This window comes from Pseudophryne corroboree, chromosome 10 (assembly GCF_028390025.1).
Source record: "Pseudophryne corroboree isolate aPseCor3 chromosome 10, aPseCor3.hap2, whole genome shotgun sequence".
NCBI lineage: Eukaryota > Metazoa > Chordata > Amphibia > Anura > Myobatrachidae > Pseudophryne > Pseudophryne corroboree.
In genome coordinates, this window is record NC_086453.1 from 85,257,497 (window position 1) to 85,273,260 (window position 15,764).

Genomic DNA, 15,764 nt, shown 5'->3' on the forward strand with positions numbered 1-15,764 from the left:
TAGTGGCGCACCTCCAACCCCGTTTGATTCTTGCAATGGCCTTTTGGCCTTTTTTGTGAATTTTTTCCTTAATTGGTTGGTTACAAAATCAGTATCTCCTAAAATTTCATCTATTCACCTGTGCAGCGTCTGTTTGGACCTTGTGTCCCTTTTCCAAAAAGTCGAATATGGTCACCAGCTTCTTGAAGATGCATTCGACGGTCTTCTTTTCACTGTTTTCCCATGCCTTCACTTCCCGTAGTGCCCAATCCGTCAATTGACCCATCACGATCTCTATTTTCTGTTCTTCGGTTAGCGAGTACAGGTGGAACATGGAGTACATCTGGTCTTTAAATTCTTTGAATGTACTCGAACCCGGAACTTGTTTTCCTGCAAACGTTGGTAACCATGGTGCTCCAAAATAGTATGACATAGTCAACGGTGATGCCGCCATGGTGGTCGTGTTTCTTTGTCCGGGTGACGGTGGTAGCATCCTCCTGCCGGATGCTGATGTGGGAGTAGCGGGAACCTGTAAATCCATCATCTTGTTCGTATCCTGTTCGCGGACGCCAAGTGTAATATGTGGTGAAGCGTACCTGAAGTCTCGCATCTGTCCCGTTGCGGCTGGTCCGGTCGTCCAGTTCCTGCTTGTGCGAAGCCTGTTGGAATCTGCGGAGGACACCTGTAGATACGGTAACAAAGGTTTATTGTACCACTTACGTAACGTGAGCTACTAGTCAGTATATTTAGCACATTTCGGTAAGGCACATTACTAAATAATACAGGTCATTTGCATAATGAAACAGGTCATAACAACATAAGTACTTTCGAAATTCCAATACCTAAACTGGCCTTTAAGAGAAAAAAGAAGGTTCGGGAATGTTCAAACAGTATAGTAGTAGGCCACTAGGCGACACTATAGATTTTTTAAAGGGAAGTCTCTGACCCTACACAAAATCCGTAGAAGTCCACATATGGATTCGCACAGTGAAGCAACTGAAGGCAGGTATGCCTGCTCGCTGTCTGGTGGGGCTGATACGTCCGGCACACAATACACAGTTCTGACTGCCTTCCGGGGATCACTTCCCTTAACACAACCTGGCAAGGGGGAAGGGCATATAACAACTGGGGTGCAGCGTAGTGGTACTGCTCCTTTAGATCAGTGCGTCTCTTTGAGGCGGTGGCTTAGGTAGCAACTGATAAAGCTAAATATTTATTGTATATAATACCCTTTATGAGGTCTAAGAACACTGTACGCTATCTACGTATGAAGTACCGTAAGGGTACGCTAGTTGCGTAACAATCGCTTTGCCGTGATCGAGACGCTCAAGCGTCAAGTTCACTCACGGCCAAGAGATCACAGGCAGGCACGTTATTGGCTGTTAACTAACGTAATGATTCGCTATAGCGTAGCGGACGCTCGGGACCACGAGGAGATCACCAGCGGCGCTGACGCTCACTATATTAAACCTTTGTATCTAAACCATAAACAGTGTATTGTGCAGTAAAACCTTAGTGTAATGTTAGAGTGTAAATGCAACACAGTATAACCTTATTACCTTAAAAGCTGTTTGAGCGTCACCGACGCTCTGAGAATACTTAATACTATAAGAAACACACAGATACCGTGCTCAGGGTCCAACGCCTAAAATATATATTATGAATGCTATACTTGCAAAAGAGTTAAACACAATACAAGTCATACACTACAATATAACATAGACTACCTAACCAGATAACTACACAGGAAATACAATACAATACAATTTAAGGGAAAATGAGAGAGAAAGAGAAGGAGAGAGAGAGAGAGAGAGAAATTGAGAGAGATTGTCCCACAATAACAAGAAGATCAATATAGTTGCGGAGAAACACTTACGCACAAGGGGAAATGATCGCATGCGCCTCGATATCCAGCTCCCGATTATCAGCAATGAGAACCGTTGAAGAGAGTGAACTGGATATGGTCGGCCTGCCTATTTATGCCCCACACACAATACAATTCAATGGTCCCTACAATCTCATTGTTCATTGGACACAGGAATTCGGCTTCGCATTATAACAAAAGGTCATAGGTTGATTCATACAGGTGGGTTGTGACTGTTTCCAACTGTTCAGGTGGGTGGGATACTGAGTTTCCCGCCGCATGACTAAATAAGAACAAATAATAGTAAATGGACATAAACTTCTTATGTCCATAACTATTCGCACGAGCGATTAATCCGCTCCAAACCAACACCGGAATATTGCTATTTAAATACTCTTCCGATGGGTACCAAACACCACTGTATGACCCCTGTTAGACCCTTCGTACAATACAAAGAGGGATCTCTCTGTTCAGGAACATGCTATGTTAACTAAACTTTCAGAATCTATCAAAGGGACCATGATCTACAAAATACATTATTACTGAAAATATGTAACGATTGAGTCGCACGCTACGATCACATAAACTCTACCGTAAATACGCATACCGTGCGCCTGCGGGTGCCCGCGACTGTGAGTATGCGCACGCACGGGAGAGCGTACGCATGCGCAGCACGGACCTGTGTGAGGTGTAAATATGGTAGTGTGCATAGAGATATTTTTCTGACTTTGACAGTCCACCCTTTGGCAGTCAACAATAACTGCCACTTCCTGAAAACATTTCAAAAAGAGAAAAATATATGTTAGGGGTTAATACATTTACATGGTTGGGTAAGGGAGGAGAGGAGATGGTAGGAAAAGGGTATGACCTAGTGAGATAGCAGAAGCATGTGTGTATGAATCCGTGCTTGGGGGTCATGTATCATCGTGCCATACGTGTTTTAAATCAAGCTTCGAGGTATTGCGAAGTATACATGTGAATTCCTTCTTATCCCGTGGTACGGGTCTGTGGATGGGCTGTCAAACTTTACCGAGCTCTTTTCGGCTTTGGTTGTAAAAAAAAATGGGGGAGCACATTTTAGTTGATGATACATGAATGGGGGAGATATGTGATTGCTGATATCTGTGCCTGTATTCCCTATCGACTATGTGTGTCATTACCTGAGGGTTGTAGAAATGAAGAAAAGACATAATTACGGTAAATGCGGTGGTATTCTATGTCAGGTAAATGTACAGTCGTCGATTGAGGTCTTGTTTGGTGTCTGTTGAATGCAGTCTTCTTTGTGCTTTTGCCCATAAGGTGCGAGCAAAAGCTGTCAATGTCCATAGATTTACAAAAGTGTTGGGCTAGCGTAATTTTAAAATTTCTAGGGAAACTGGGGATCCATGGCATAGTTCATCAAAAATCTGTGTATCAGGTTGTCAAACTTCTTCTTTAATCCCTCTGTTGTCTGTATATCGGCTCATCAAATTCCTCGTCCAAGTGGGTCTTGTTACCTTGGAGGAAACAGAAAAACAGGTGAAAGAAACGGACCGTAGAAATCGCATTTTCATCACATCATTGTTTCTACATTTGGGTCATAAATCAAGTCCAGGTTAATTACAGTTTCCTCACTCCTTAAACTCATTACCCTAGTACGATGATTGCACTTCATTAAAGCCTGACCGCATCTAAATATCAATCCAATCGATATGACAACACCTAATATACATAGGAGAAACTTCCCAACATCCATTATGACTCCTTGAGCCCAGTCTCCTAAACCAGAAAACCAATTTCGCGGGTTCAACCATGACACCCAACCAGTCAGCTCATTACCTACAGCAGCAAGAGTGAGATTGTGTCTCCTGCGAAATTCCCACTTCAATTGGAGAATATCGTCCATCTTTTGGTCTATGACCTCGACCGGATCCTCGGTGCTATTCGTAATATATGTGCAACATTTCACGCCGTATTGTGTTGCCAGTGTGACACAATATCCGCCTGTCACTGCTGTGAGGTAATTGAGAACCATTCTATGCTGTACCAGTTCTGTTTTGTAAGCCTGAAGTTCTCTTCCAGTATACCTAAACGTGTCATCATACATTTCAGTGATATTATCTAACAAATTGGCGAGCGCAGAAATGTATTTATAATTCAGCACTCCTCTAGCGGTGCGGGTGAAATCTAACGCGATTAAGAATTGAATCCCGGTGGATTCACTTATCAGATCAGAGGCCGGATGCTCTGTCTTCTCTATCAGGTGCCTTTTAACAACGTGCTCGTAATGGGTGTGAGTATAAGGAGCTTGGGCACCACGGTGTATGTCTTTCATTTTGTCATGTGATACAGTCATTACTTCAGGCAGTACTTTTCCAATATAACACAATCCTTCAGAGTTTGGGGCAAGCCACTTGTACGCCTTTCTCCCGCATATGAAATATGCATCATCGGGGAGAACATATGGGACGGAGTAGGACATAACCATATTACACACCTTCCATGTGAAATCTCCTAACCCTAATTCTTCCATCTGCTTAGTACACGTATCAGGTTGTACGATATGTGCACAGTATCCTGGTGATACCTCTCCAACTTTAGTAATCCTATTTCCTAAGGTATACCTATACCGGAAAGATTTTCCTCTACTGGCTATGTGGCGTACAAGCTCTGTATCTGTAGGCATTCTATTTGCTCTATGCGAAAAGGTCATGGTGTGGTTACTCCATGACACTTCCCAATTTCCCGGCTTTCGGGGATTGGAGATGTTGAAACATAATAGGGACCTATCCACATGGTATTGGTGGAGCTTTAAACTAGGAGGGCTGGAGATATTAAACCTCCGGTCCACCGGTCTCCCACCATTTAACTCAAGTACCTCCTCTATCGTTAAAGGAAATGGTACTAGCCCTGATTTGCTATGACCCTGAGGTACTTGAGAGCATACCCAACAATCTGTTTTGTTTAACACATTACCCACTAAGGAGTGATAGTCACTCAATGGATGCCGGTCCATATGGATATTAAAACTGGATTGGCATTTCTTAATGCACCCATCCTCAATGACATTGTTACAGAGCCTACAGATACAGTTTTCTTCAGCTAACAATCCTTCACAATTCCTTCTATGGTCAATGCTATCGGGTCGTTTTCTGATACTCGCCTTTACTTGTTGGTTAAGTTGTTCTTGGAAAACTACGCCTCCATCTTTATCATCAGAACCCATTCCAGAACCTCTCTCGACCTCCATGGTACTCTCGCCGGAACAGACTGCTCTGGTCAACATCATGGTCAACAGGAAAATCCGGATCACAGTCTCTTGGGGCAAGTCCATCTTATAGGAGGAGACGAAGAAGAATGAGAAGGGGAAAAAAAATAATTGAGGGAGATGGGATGGGAAGTTGGAGAAAAACAATAAAAGGGAACAGGGGATCGACAACTGCTTTTGGTCTTGTGATTTTCAATGCTCAGGTGCCGCCTCAATCTTCCAGGAACAGACACTCCAGTGATACAACCTCTACCGTCTGTTCCTTATCACGGGACCTCTCTGGATCAGCAACCTTCTTACAGTGGGACGAATGAACCCAAGTCTCTCTCTCAGCAACCTTCAATGCTGTAGTGCTAGTCAATAAGACCTGGTATGGTCCTTCCCATCTGTCAATAAGGCAACCTGAGCGTAGAAAATTCCGTATCATTACATAATCCCCAGGTTCAATGTCATGACAATTACTATCTGGTAAATCAGGAATCACTAACTTCAGATTATCATTTTGATTCCTTAACTGTTTACTCATGTTAATCAAGTATTTTACAGTCACTTCATTGTTACACTTCAAATCATCCTGAGGGTTAATCATAACATGCTGTTGTCGACCAAACAAGATTTCAAAGGGAGACAGATTAAGAGGGGACCTGGGAGTGGTTCTGATGCTGTACAGTACAATGGGTAAAGCTTCTGGCCATGTCAATCCTGTCTCTGCCATCACTTTACTCAGTTTATTTTTAATAGTGCTGTTCACTCTTTCCACTTTCGCACTCGCCTGTGGACGGTATGGAGTATGCAGCTTGCTATCAATTCCCATCAATTTACACATTCCTTGAAAGACATCACCTGTAAAATGGGTACCCCTATCACTTTCGATAATTCTAGGGATACCATATCTACATACAAATTCCTGCACAATTTTCTTAGCAGTAAACATAGCGGTATTTGTGGCCGCCGGAAATGCTTCGACCCAATTTGAGAAAACATCTATACAAACAAGTACATATTTCAAATTTCGACAAGGGGGTAATTGAATGAAGTCAATCTGTATTACCTGGAAAGGGCCGCCGGCAGGTGGGATATGGGATGGTTCTGTAGGTATTGCCTTTCCAATATTCTTTCTCAAACAGGTAAGGCATGACATGGCTCTTTTACTCGCATGAGAGGAGAATCCTGGGGCGCACCAATATGCTCTTACCAACTTGCACATCCCTTCCTTGCCTAGATGAGTCAGCCCGTGAGCTGCCTCAGCCAAACATGGAAGGTATGCTCTGGGGGCCACCGGTTTACCTTGTCCATCCGTCAAGAGTCCTGAGGACTCCTGGCCATATCCCTTTGCCCTCCAGACTGCCTTTTCCTGTGTGGAACACAAATTTTGCATCTCACACAACTTCTGTGTGTTGATGGTATTAAATACCATCAGTTGTGTGGTGTCTGTCTGTCTGGGGGTAGCAGCTGCTAACTTAGCTGCTTCGTCTGCTCGGCTGTTACCAAGCGATACTGGGTCTTGGCTATATGTATGTGCTTTACATTTGATAACAGCCACTCTGTCGGGTTCCTGTATCGCTGTTAGAAGCCTTTTTATGTGAGCTGCATGCGCTACCGGTGTACCAGCTGCCGTCATGAAATTTCTGAGGCGCCATAGGGCTCCGAAATCATGGACTACCCCGAATGCGTATCTAGAATCGGTGTAGATATTGGCTGATTTGCCCTTAGCCAATTCACATGCTCTGGTTAGGGCGACCAGTTCAGCAACCTGGGCTGAGTGAGGTGGGCCTAGCGGTTCCGCTTCTATGGTGCCTTGGTCATCTACGACTGCGTATCCAGTACACAAGTCTCCCGAGTCTGTCTGTCTATGACAACTAACGTCCGTGTAGAACGTAAGTTCTGCATCTTCCAGTGGGTTGTCACTGATGTCAGGCCTTGCGGTAAAATTTTGGGTCAAATATTCCATACAATCATGAGTGTCTTCCTTTGTATTAAATCCTCCTTCCCCAGTACTCTCATCCTCCACCCTTTGTGCCTGTCCAGGCACACCTGGGAGATATGTTGCAGGATTTAATGCACTGCATCTCCTTATGGTGATGTTTACGGGGGCCATTAGTGCCAATTCCCATCTTGTAAACCGCGCTGATGAGACGTGCCTGGTTTGGGCAGAATTTAACAAGGCTGACACTGCATGTGGTGTATGAATTGTGAGGTTGTGACCTAGCACGACGTCTTCGCTTTTCGTTACTAGCAATGCTATCGCAGCAACGCTTCGCAAGCATGTGGGGAGGGATCGCGCTACCGTGTCTAGCTGAGCGCTGTAATATGCTACTGGCCTGCTGGCATCACCGTGCTTTTGGGTTAGTACGCCTGCCGCGCAACCAGCACTTTCTGTTCCGTATAGTTCAAAGGGTTTCCCATAGTCCGGCATACCTAATGCTGGTGCCTGCGTTAGGCACTGTTTAAGTCTCTCAAATGCTGCCTCAGACTCGTCTGTATGCGAAATCCGATCAGGTTTGTTTGAGGAGACCATTTCCTGCAAAGGTAACGCTAAAATGGAAAACCCTGGGATCCAATTACGGCAATACCCACACATTCCTAAAAATGTTCTGATCTGTTGCTGGGTTTGTGGCAGAGTCATGTCTCTAATTGCTTGAATTCTATCAGCGGTCAGGTGTCTCAGTCCTTGTGTTAAACAGTGTCCCAAATATTTTACCTTAGTTTGGCATAATTGCAACTTGTCTTTGGAAACCTTGTGTCCTGTGTCTGAAAGATGAAACAGGAGCTGTTTCGTATCCTTCAGGGATGCCTCCAATGAATCAGAACACAGTAGTAGATCATCCACGTACTGTATTAATACTGATCCACTCACTGGTTGGAAAGACTGTAAACAATCATGCAAAGCCTGAGAAAATATACTTGGGCTATCTATGAATCCTTGTGGTAATCGAGTCCATGTGTATTGGACTCCTCTGTATGTAAATGCAAACAAATATTGACTGTCAGGGTGCAGAGGTACCGAAAAGAAAGCGGAGCAGAGGTCAATAACAGTGAAAAATTTCGCAGTGGGAGGGATTTGCATTAGGATGACAGCTGGATTTGGCACTACGGGGAACTGACTCTCAACTATTTTGTTAATCCCCCTTAGATCCTGCACTAGCCGGTAACCCCTCCCCCCACTCTTTTTCACAGGGAAGATGGGACTATTAGCAGTGCTGGACGTTCTTACCAGAATGCCCTGTTGTAGCAAGCGCTCTATTACTGGGTAAACTCCTAACTCCACCTCTGGCTTCAGAGGGTACTGTGGGATTTTTGGAGCTATCCTACCATCTTTTACTTGTACAACTACCGGAGCTACGTTTGCCATTAATCCAGTGTCCTGTCCATCTTTAGTCCAAAGTGACTCTGGTATCTGAGATGTCATTTCTTCTACTTGGGAGGGAGTCCTATTTGTCATAGTGGTATGCGACATTAATTTTGACGGGGAGTCTAACATGTCTCGTACTTCCTGAGCGTGATTCTCAGGTATGTCCAAGAATACACCTTCAGGAGTACAATAAATGACGCATCCCATTTTACACAGTAAGTCTCTTCCCAGGAGATTGGTCGGTGCCGATGCAGCCAGCAAAAAGGAATGCTTGGTATGTAAAGGCCCTATTGTAATCTCTGCTGGTTTGCTAACAGGGTAATGCTGGACTACTCCTGTTACTCCCACGGCTGGAATTGTCCTACCAGTGGTCCTCATGCCCACTGTCGAATTTATCACTGATTTGGCCGCCCCTGTGTCTACAAGAAAGTTTAATGATTTACCAGCTACATTGATTGCAATTTCTGGTTCACTTCCAAGACTTGCAATCAATTTTACTGGCTGCAGATTACAGGTATGGCCACACCCCTATTGGGTATGGTGACCTCCCTGAATCCCGCTGGCAGCAACTACTTGTGAGGGAGTTAGCTGGGAACTACCAGAGGTTTGCCAATCTCTGTTTGGGGGGTATCTTTTTGTTTCCCCTGCATGTGGCTCATAACTCCGTTTCTGCGGACCTTGCTCCCAATGTCGTGTGTCGTGTCGTTGTCTAGGGGGTTGGTATGAGTTTCGTACATTCTTTACTCTACAATCTCGTGCCATGTGTCCCTGTTTATGACAAGAATAACAAGTAACCACACTTGACTTACCCACAGGGTTTGGTGATACAAACAAAGGCTGCCTTGTGGTCAGGGCCTGTATACTTACGGCCATTAACTTATCACTTTGTTGTTCCCTGTGTCTGGTGATGTTCCTATCGTGATCAATAGCAGCCTCTCTCAAAGTAGCCACAGACAGACCTCGCCAACATGGTTGTGTGGTCTGTACCCTAGTCTTTAATGATTCTTTTAAACCATCCATCAGTACCGATACTGCTACTTCTCGATGGTTTATGTTTGTTTTAATGTCCTCTATGCCTGTGTATTTTGCCATTTCTGATAATGCTCTGTGAAAATACTCTGCAGCTGTCTCTGACTCCTTCTGTTTAATGGAGAATATCTTGTTCCATCTGACTACCGCTGGGAAATACTCTTTTAACTGTAAGTTTATTCTTTTTACATTATCTTTGTTGTACACATCTGTAAGAGGTACATCCTGATCTAATCCGCAATCAGCTAAAAATTGAGTTGCGTCAACATTGGAGGGTAAACATGCTCTCAGCAATATCTGCCAGTCTTTATTGTTGGGCTCTACAGTGTTACCTAAGTCTCTGATGTATTTTTGACTGGCAACTAAGTCTTTTCTAGGGTCAGGGAATTCAGACACTATGGTCCTTAATTCCATTCTGGAAAATGGGCTATACATGGCAATGTTCCTCACAGGGGTGACCCCTGATGTGTCAGTTTTCCCATTTGGAACAGCTATTACCCTAACAGGAGTAACTCTAACAACATCACTCTGTGTGGGTTCTACAGCCTGTGGTGAAATGGCTTCAGCATAGTGTATGGTGCCGTACTTACCTGTAGATACGACCTCACCTATCCCTCCGCTAAGGGCCTTTGTTACTAATCTCGTGGGTGGAGCTGTGCCTACTGTGGTCTCTGCTATGGTGGCTGCTAGAGAGAGCGCTGAAATTGTTGCCGATTCGTCTTCTTGATCACACTCCTGAGGAAAGTTCAAAACAGGGTACAACTTGCACGGGTTAATACTTGCATTGGTTAATTGGTTAACATTATCTTTAACATTTATACAGTTGCTAAGTGTTTGTGTGTTACACCTTAGTGCGTCATTCTCCGCAACCAATTTCTCTCCTGATATGTATGGTGGCGGTGGGGCCGTGGCTATCAGTTTTCTGATTGAGCCAGATCCCGCCGCCTGAGCCAATCCTCTCTGTATGTCACCTTCTTGTTGCCACAACTGCAAATAATCGTAATGTTTGATTCGTCTCTTTGTTGATTTAATGAGACATATCCTTCTCCTTAAATTCGTTAACACTTCTGTGCTGAAGCTACCTACTCTTGGGAATTTCTCCCCGTCATGTACTGTCATTCTCTCCCATTCATCACATAAAGCTTCTGTGTGACTTCCGTATTTCTCACACATTACATACCTTGCCGACCCAATTGGTCGGTTCACTGAATCAACCCGAACCGAGGTTGATCGCCCCCTACCTGAACAAGTGGCCCCCATAGTTCGAAGGTGTTGCTTTATTCAACCAACCCTTACGCAAACCAAATGTCCAAAATAGGCTGACGGTGGCGGTTTACCGAGTACCCCACTCACTCGCCCACGCCGACCAATACGACCTGATCACACCGATATGGTGCTGGCGTACTCGACCTAGGGCCCCTGCGACCTGAACCTCTATTTACTGGAACCTGTGAGGGTGCTCCGAAGAACACTTACTCTTTCCAGTAACTATTGGTTGCTGGATAGTTCCTGAGTGAGCAGCGAACTTCCCTTAAAATAAAAAAAAATTACACAAATCACGTTAGAATGTACAAATAGCGTTTATGACCTTCGTACACAAATAGTACCGGTCAGGTTTACTAATGCACACAATTACGTGCGGTACAATCGTTTAGTACACAAGCAACTAATCTTATGTACTAAGCGACCAGTGGAATCGAAAATTTCGGCTGCGAATTCCTTCAGCCAGAGCTTATATGGCCTATATGGGTGTTGCACCAACCCTTTCTTGGTGTTGTGCCTGTGGACTGTATAGCGGACTTCCTTGTCTGCTGTACCTGAACCTGTTGGTCTGCTATGACCTCCTGGTCTGTTACAGTATGACCTCATGGTCTGCTACACTCTAATGCTCAAATTGTATATTTAACCAGGGATGCCTCCCTAGCCACCATGTACGTCACTTACACGCATGTACCTCACGAGAACTCGACTTTTCTTGTGGTTCAACCTGTAAAATTGTACACAACACACTCACTCACCACCTGTACACTTTTGTTTCTATTTCTGCGCAGAAATTTCTCTTTAGACCAGATGTGTTTACAAATTAGGAGAAGGATCTATTAATTTAAATTTGGAATTAAAAAAAATTTGCGCGATTTATCGCCTGGCGTTATTTACCGCGTGGCGCTACTTATCGCGTTGAGAGGAGAGAAAAAAAAACTTGTGATTTGAGTTACGTGGGCGTACCCGTACGCTCCGTTGCGTAATATACGCTGCGTGCGTCGGCCCTTGGATTGCGTACGCAAGTCTCAGTCTTTTGTTAGAGACACGTGTACGCAAAGCAAAGATCCACCGTAACACAATTTATACGTTTATCAACTATAGAACTGGCAAACAGGAGAGTGACATACGAAAATACACCAATGAAAAGGAAATGCAGATATATATGTGTGCGTGCGTGTGTACGCAAGACAGAAAAATAAACAGTTTTAAAAAGACACTATTGTTTTGTTCTTACCTCCGGTTCCCGGATTCCTTCAGCACCCTTTACTAAGAGAAGCAGACGCTTATCCAAACAGCACTACGAGGAATATGATCTCCCGCCCTTTGCTGCTGGATAATGTCTGCTGAAATTACCTAGTGTAGATATGTGAAGGACAATCGAGCCGCCAATTGATAAAGCTAAATATTTATCGTATATAATACCCTTTATGAGGTCTAAGAACACTGTACGCTATCTACGTATGAAGTACCGTAAGGGTACGCTAGTTGCGTAACAATCGCTTTGCCGTGATCGAGACGCTCAAGCGTCAAGTTCACTCACGGCCAAGAGATCACAGGCAGGCACGTTATTGGCTGTTAACTAACGTAATGATTCGCTATAGCGTAGCGGACGCTCGGGACCACGAGGAGATCACCAGCGGCGCTGACGCTCACTATATTAAACCTTTGTATCTAAACCATAAACAGTGTATTGTGCAGTAAAACCTTAGTGTAATGTTAGAGTGTAAATGCAACACAGTATAACCTTATTACCTTAAAAGCTGTTTGAGCGTCACCGACGCTCTGAGAATACTTAATACTATAAGAAACACACAGATACCGTGCTCAGGGTCCAACGCCTAAAATATATATTATGAATGCTATACTTGCAAAAGAGTTAAACACAATACAAGTCATACACTACAATATAACATAGACTACCTAACCAGATAACTACACAGGAAATACAATACAATACAATTTAAGGGAAAATGAGAGAGAAAGAGAAGGAGAGAGAGAGAAAGAGAAATTGAGAGAGATTGGCCCACAATAACAAGAAGATCAATATAGTTGCGGAGAAACACTTACGCACAAGGGGAAATGATCGCATGCGCCTCGATATCCAGCTCCCGATTATCAGCAATGAGAACCGTTGAAGAGAGTGAACTGGATATGGTCGGCCTGCCTATTTATGCCCCACACACAATACAATTCAATGGTCCCTACAATCTCATTGTTCATTGGACACAGGAATTCGGCTTCGCATTATAACAAAAGGTCATAGGTTGATTCATACAGGTGGGTTGTGACTGTTTCCAACTGTTCAGGTGGGTGGGATACTGAGTTTCCCGCCGCATGACTAAATAAGAACAAATAATAGTAAATGGACATAAACTTCTTATGTCCATAACTATTCGCACGAGCGATTAATCCGCTCCAAACCAACACCGGAATATTGCTATTTAAATACTCTTCCGATGGGTACCAAACACCACTGTATGACCCCTGTTAGACCCTTCGTACAATACAAAGAGGGATCTCTCTGTTCAGGAACATGCTATGTTAACTAAACTTTCAGAATCTATCAAAGGGACCATGATCTACAAAATACATTATTACTGAAAATATGTAACGATTGAGTCGCACGCTACGATCACATAAACTCTACCGTAAATACGCATACCGTGCGCCTGCGGGTGCCCGCGACTGTGAGTATGCGCACGCACGGGAGAGCGTACACATGCGCAGCACGGACCTGTGTGAGGTGTAAATATGGTAGTGTGCATAGAGATATTTTTCTGACTTTGACACAACTTAGGGGTCGCCCGGGTTGAGGCACAGTGTGGTCTTAGAGTGCGGTCGGGACTAAGGTTCCCCTATCTGTGGAGGTGCGTAGAGAGTTAGCTGGGGTTAGAGTAGAGGGGGAAGGTGCCTCAGTTCCCCTACTAAGTGTCCCCTGGCGTAAGGAGTGTGTGAGGGATGCAGTGTGAGGAGTACCTGTCTCCAGCCTCTGCTTCCCTGGAGTTCAGTATAGCAATGGTGGGGGCTCCGGGCGGCTCTTCCTCCTGTCGGGGCCGCAGCTCCACTCATGCGCTACACAGCGTGCACACCCGCGTCTCCCCTCGTTGTGACTTTCAGCTCCGTAGTGGCGGCCAGCGGCAGCTTGCTCCCGGCGCCCAGCGGCAGCGTGTCTTCTCCGCCCGGCAGCCGGGCGTGACGTCACTCTCTGGCGCCCTCGCTTGTGTGGCAATTCCCCGGCGGCTGACAGTAGCGGTCCCGCTGGTCTCCGTCCGCGGCTCTCTCCGCCCGGGGGTCTGAGGCGCGCGCCGCTGCTCCGTTCGTCTGCTCTCTCCTGCCGGACCTCTCTTCTTGGCGCCAGTCCCGCCTACCTTCTCCCGCTCTCTGGGCCGCCAATCCCCTTGAGCCTGCAGATTCCTCCATCCTGGGTCTTAGTGTCCTGCAGGTAATTGTCTGGACCACTTTAGCTGCCTAGCAACCGGACAGCCTATTAAACCCTGCGGGGCAGCAGCTGCAGTTGTGGTTAGGAGGGGCCAGAGGGACAGATACTGGGCATCACAATAGGACATCATTCCCCAGGGTGGGCAGCTTTGAATCAAAGGTACTGCAGAACGTAAAGATTAGAATATGTCTTATCAAATCTAGAAAACAAAGGATCAGACATAACGACTGTTTAAATCTGTGGCAGCAGGAGGGGGAGGTACAAAGGGAACTGACTCGCACAGCAGGTTTCATACCTGGCAGGAATGTGAGTACGAAGACACCATTACCGACACAGGTCGAAGGGGAGAAAATGGCTACAATCAATGGTGCATTGGAAAACAATAGAGACATTCATGAAAAGTGTGTTAACCCTAACCCTTGCAAGTTGTATCCTGTTTTGAATTCTCTCCAAGGTTATAGGTCACAGGAAGATGAAGGATCCAGCCTAATCGCAGCTCTCATTCAGGCAGTCGCCTTACAGGAAACTCAGGTGGGCCCTGCCCAACCAGTAAGAGCAGTGATGGTGTCCCCTACTGAAAGGATTGGTGAGATCACAGACATCGGTAAGTGTGAGACTGTTCATTACACAGAGACAATAACACCTCACAGTGAGCAAATTAGGAATGGAATGGTAGGGTTACATCCTGTCTTGGAAATAGTAACTCCCAACAGGAGGACCTATAGTCAGGGAATAACCCTCATCAGGAATAATGCAATGTATTGCCCGTGGTCCAGATCAGAGCTGCGGTCAATCATTTCAGAATTCCCCGATCCCCAGAAGCATTTAGCCAGATGTCAGAAGTTTATCAGGGATCTGGGTAATACCCATGAACCGGCAAACAAAGATTGGCGGACATTCTTGAAAGCATGCCTACCCCCTAATATTGACACCCAAAAAATTATTACGGATTGTAAATTAGAGTCGGATGGTCCTATGACTGACGAACACAATCAGGAGAATGTGGAACGAATTAACATACAACTAGGATTGTACTTCCCCACTGCTGTTAAGTGGAGCAAAATTTTCTCCATAAGACAGAAGGACAGCGAAATGACATCTGAATATTTCCATAGGGCTTTGCAAATAATGGCTAGATACACTGGGGTATCGGATATAGGGAACGATGCGAATTACAGGGAGGTAGCTGTCTCTGTGCTAATGGACGGGCTCAATAAGGCATTGAGGGACAGGGTGCAAACATCTTTGCCTAATTGGAGAGGTGTCACAATAGATAATCTCAGAGAGTGCGTTATTGAACAGCACAAGAATATCGCTATATGCAGACAACAGGAGGAGAGGTTGAGGACTGTAAGTATACAGGCTCTTACAGCAAAGTCCCATCTGCCTAAACCCCCGACCCTGGATGTTGGGAGAAGACCAAGACTATGTTACATTTGTAGGAAGAAAGGGCATTTTGCCAGATTGTAGGAGTAGTAGGACACAGTCAATATAGACCCCCTAGACAGAAACACAAGCCACATTATTAAACACATAGACAGGACCAAGGGACATATAGTAAGGAATCACATGCCATATAGAAAACACAGAT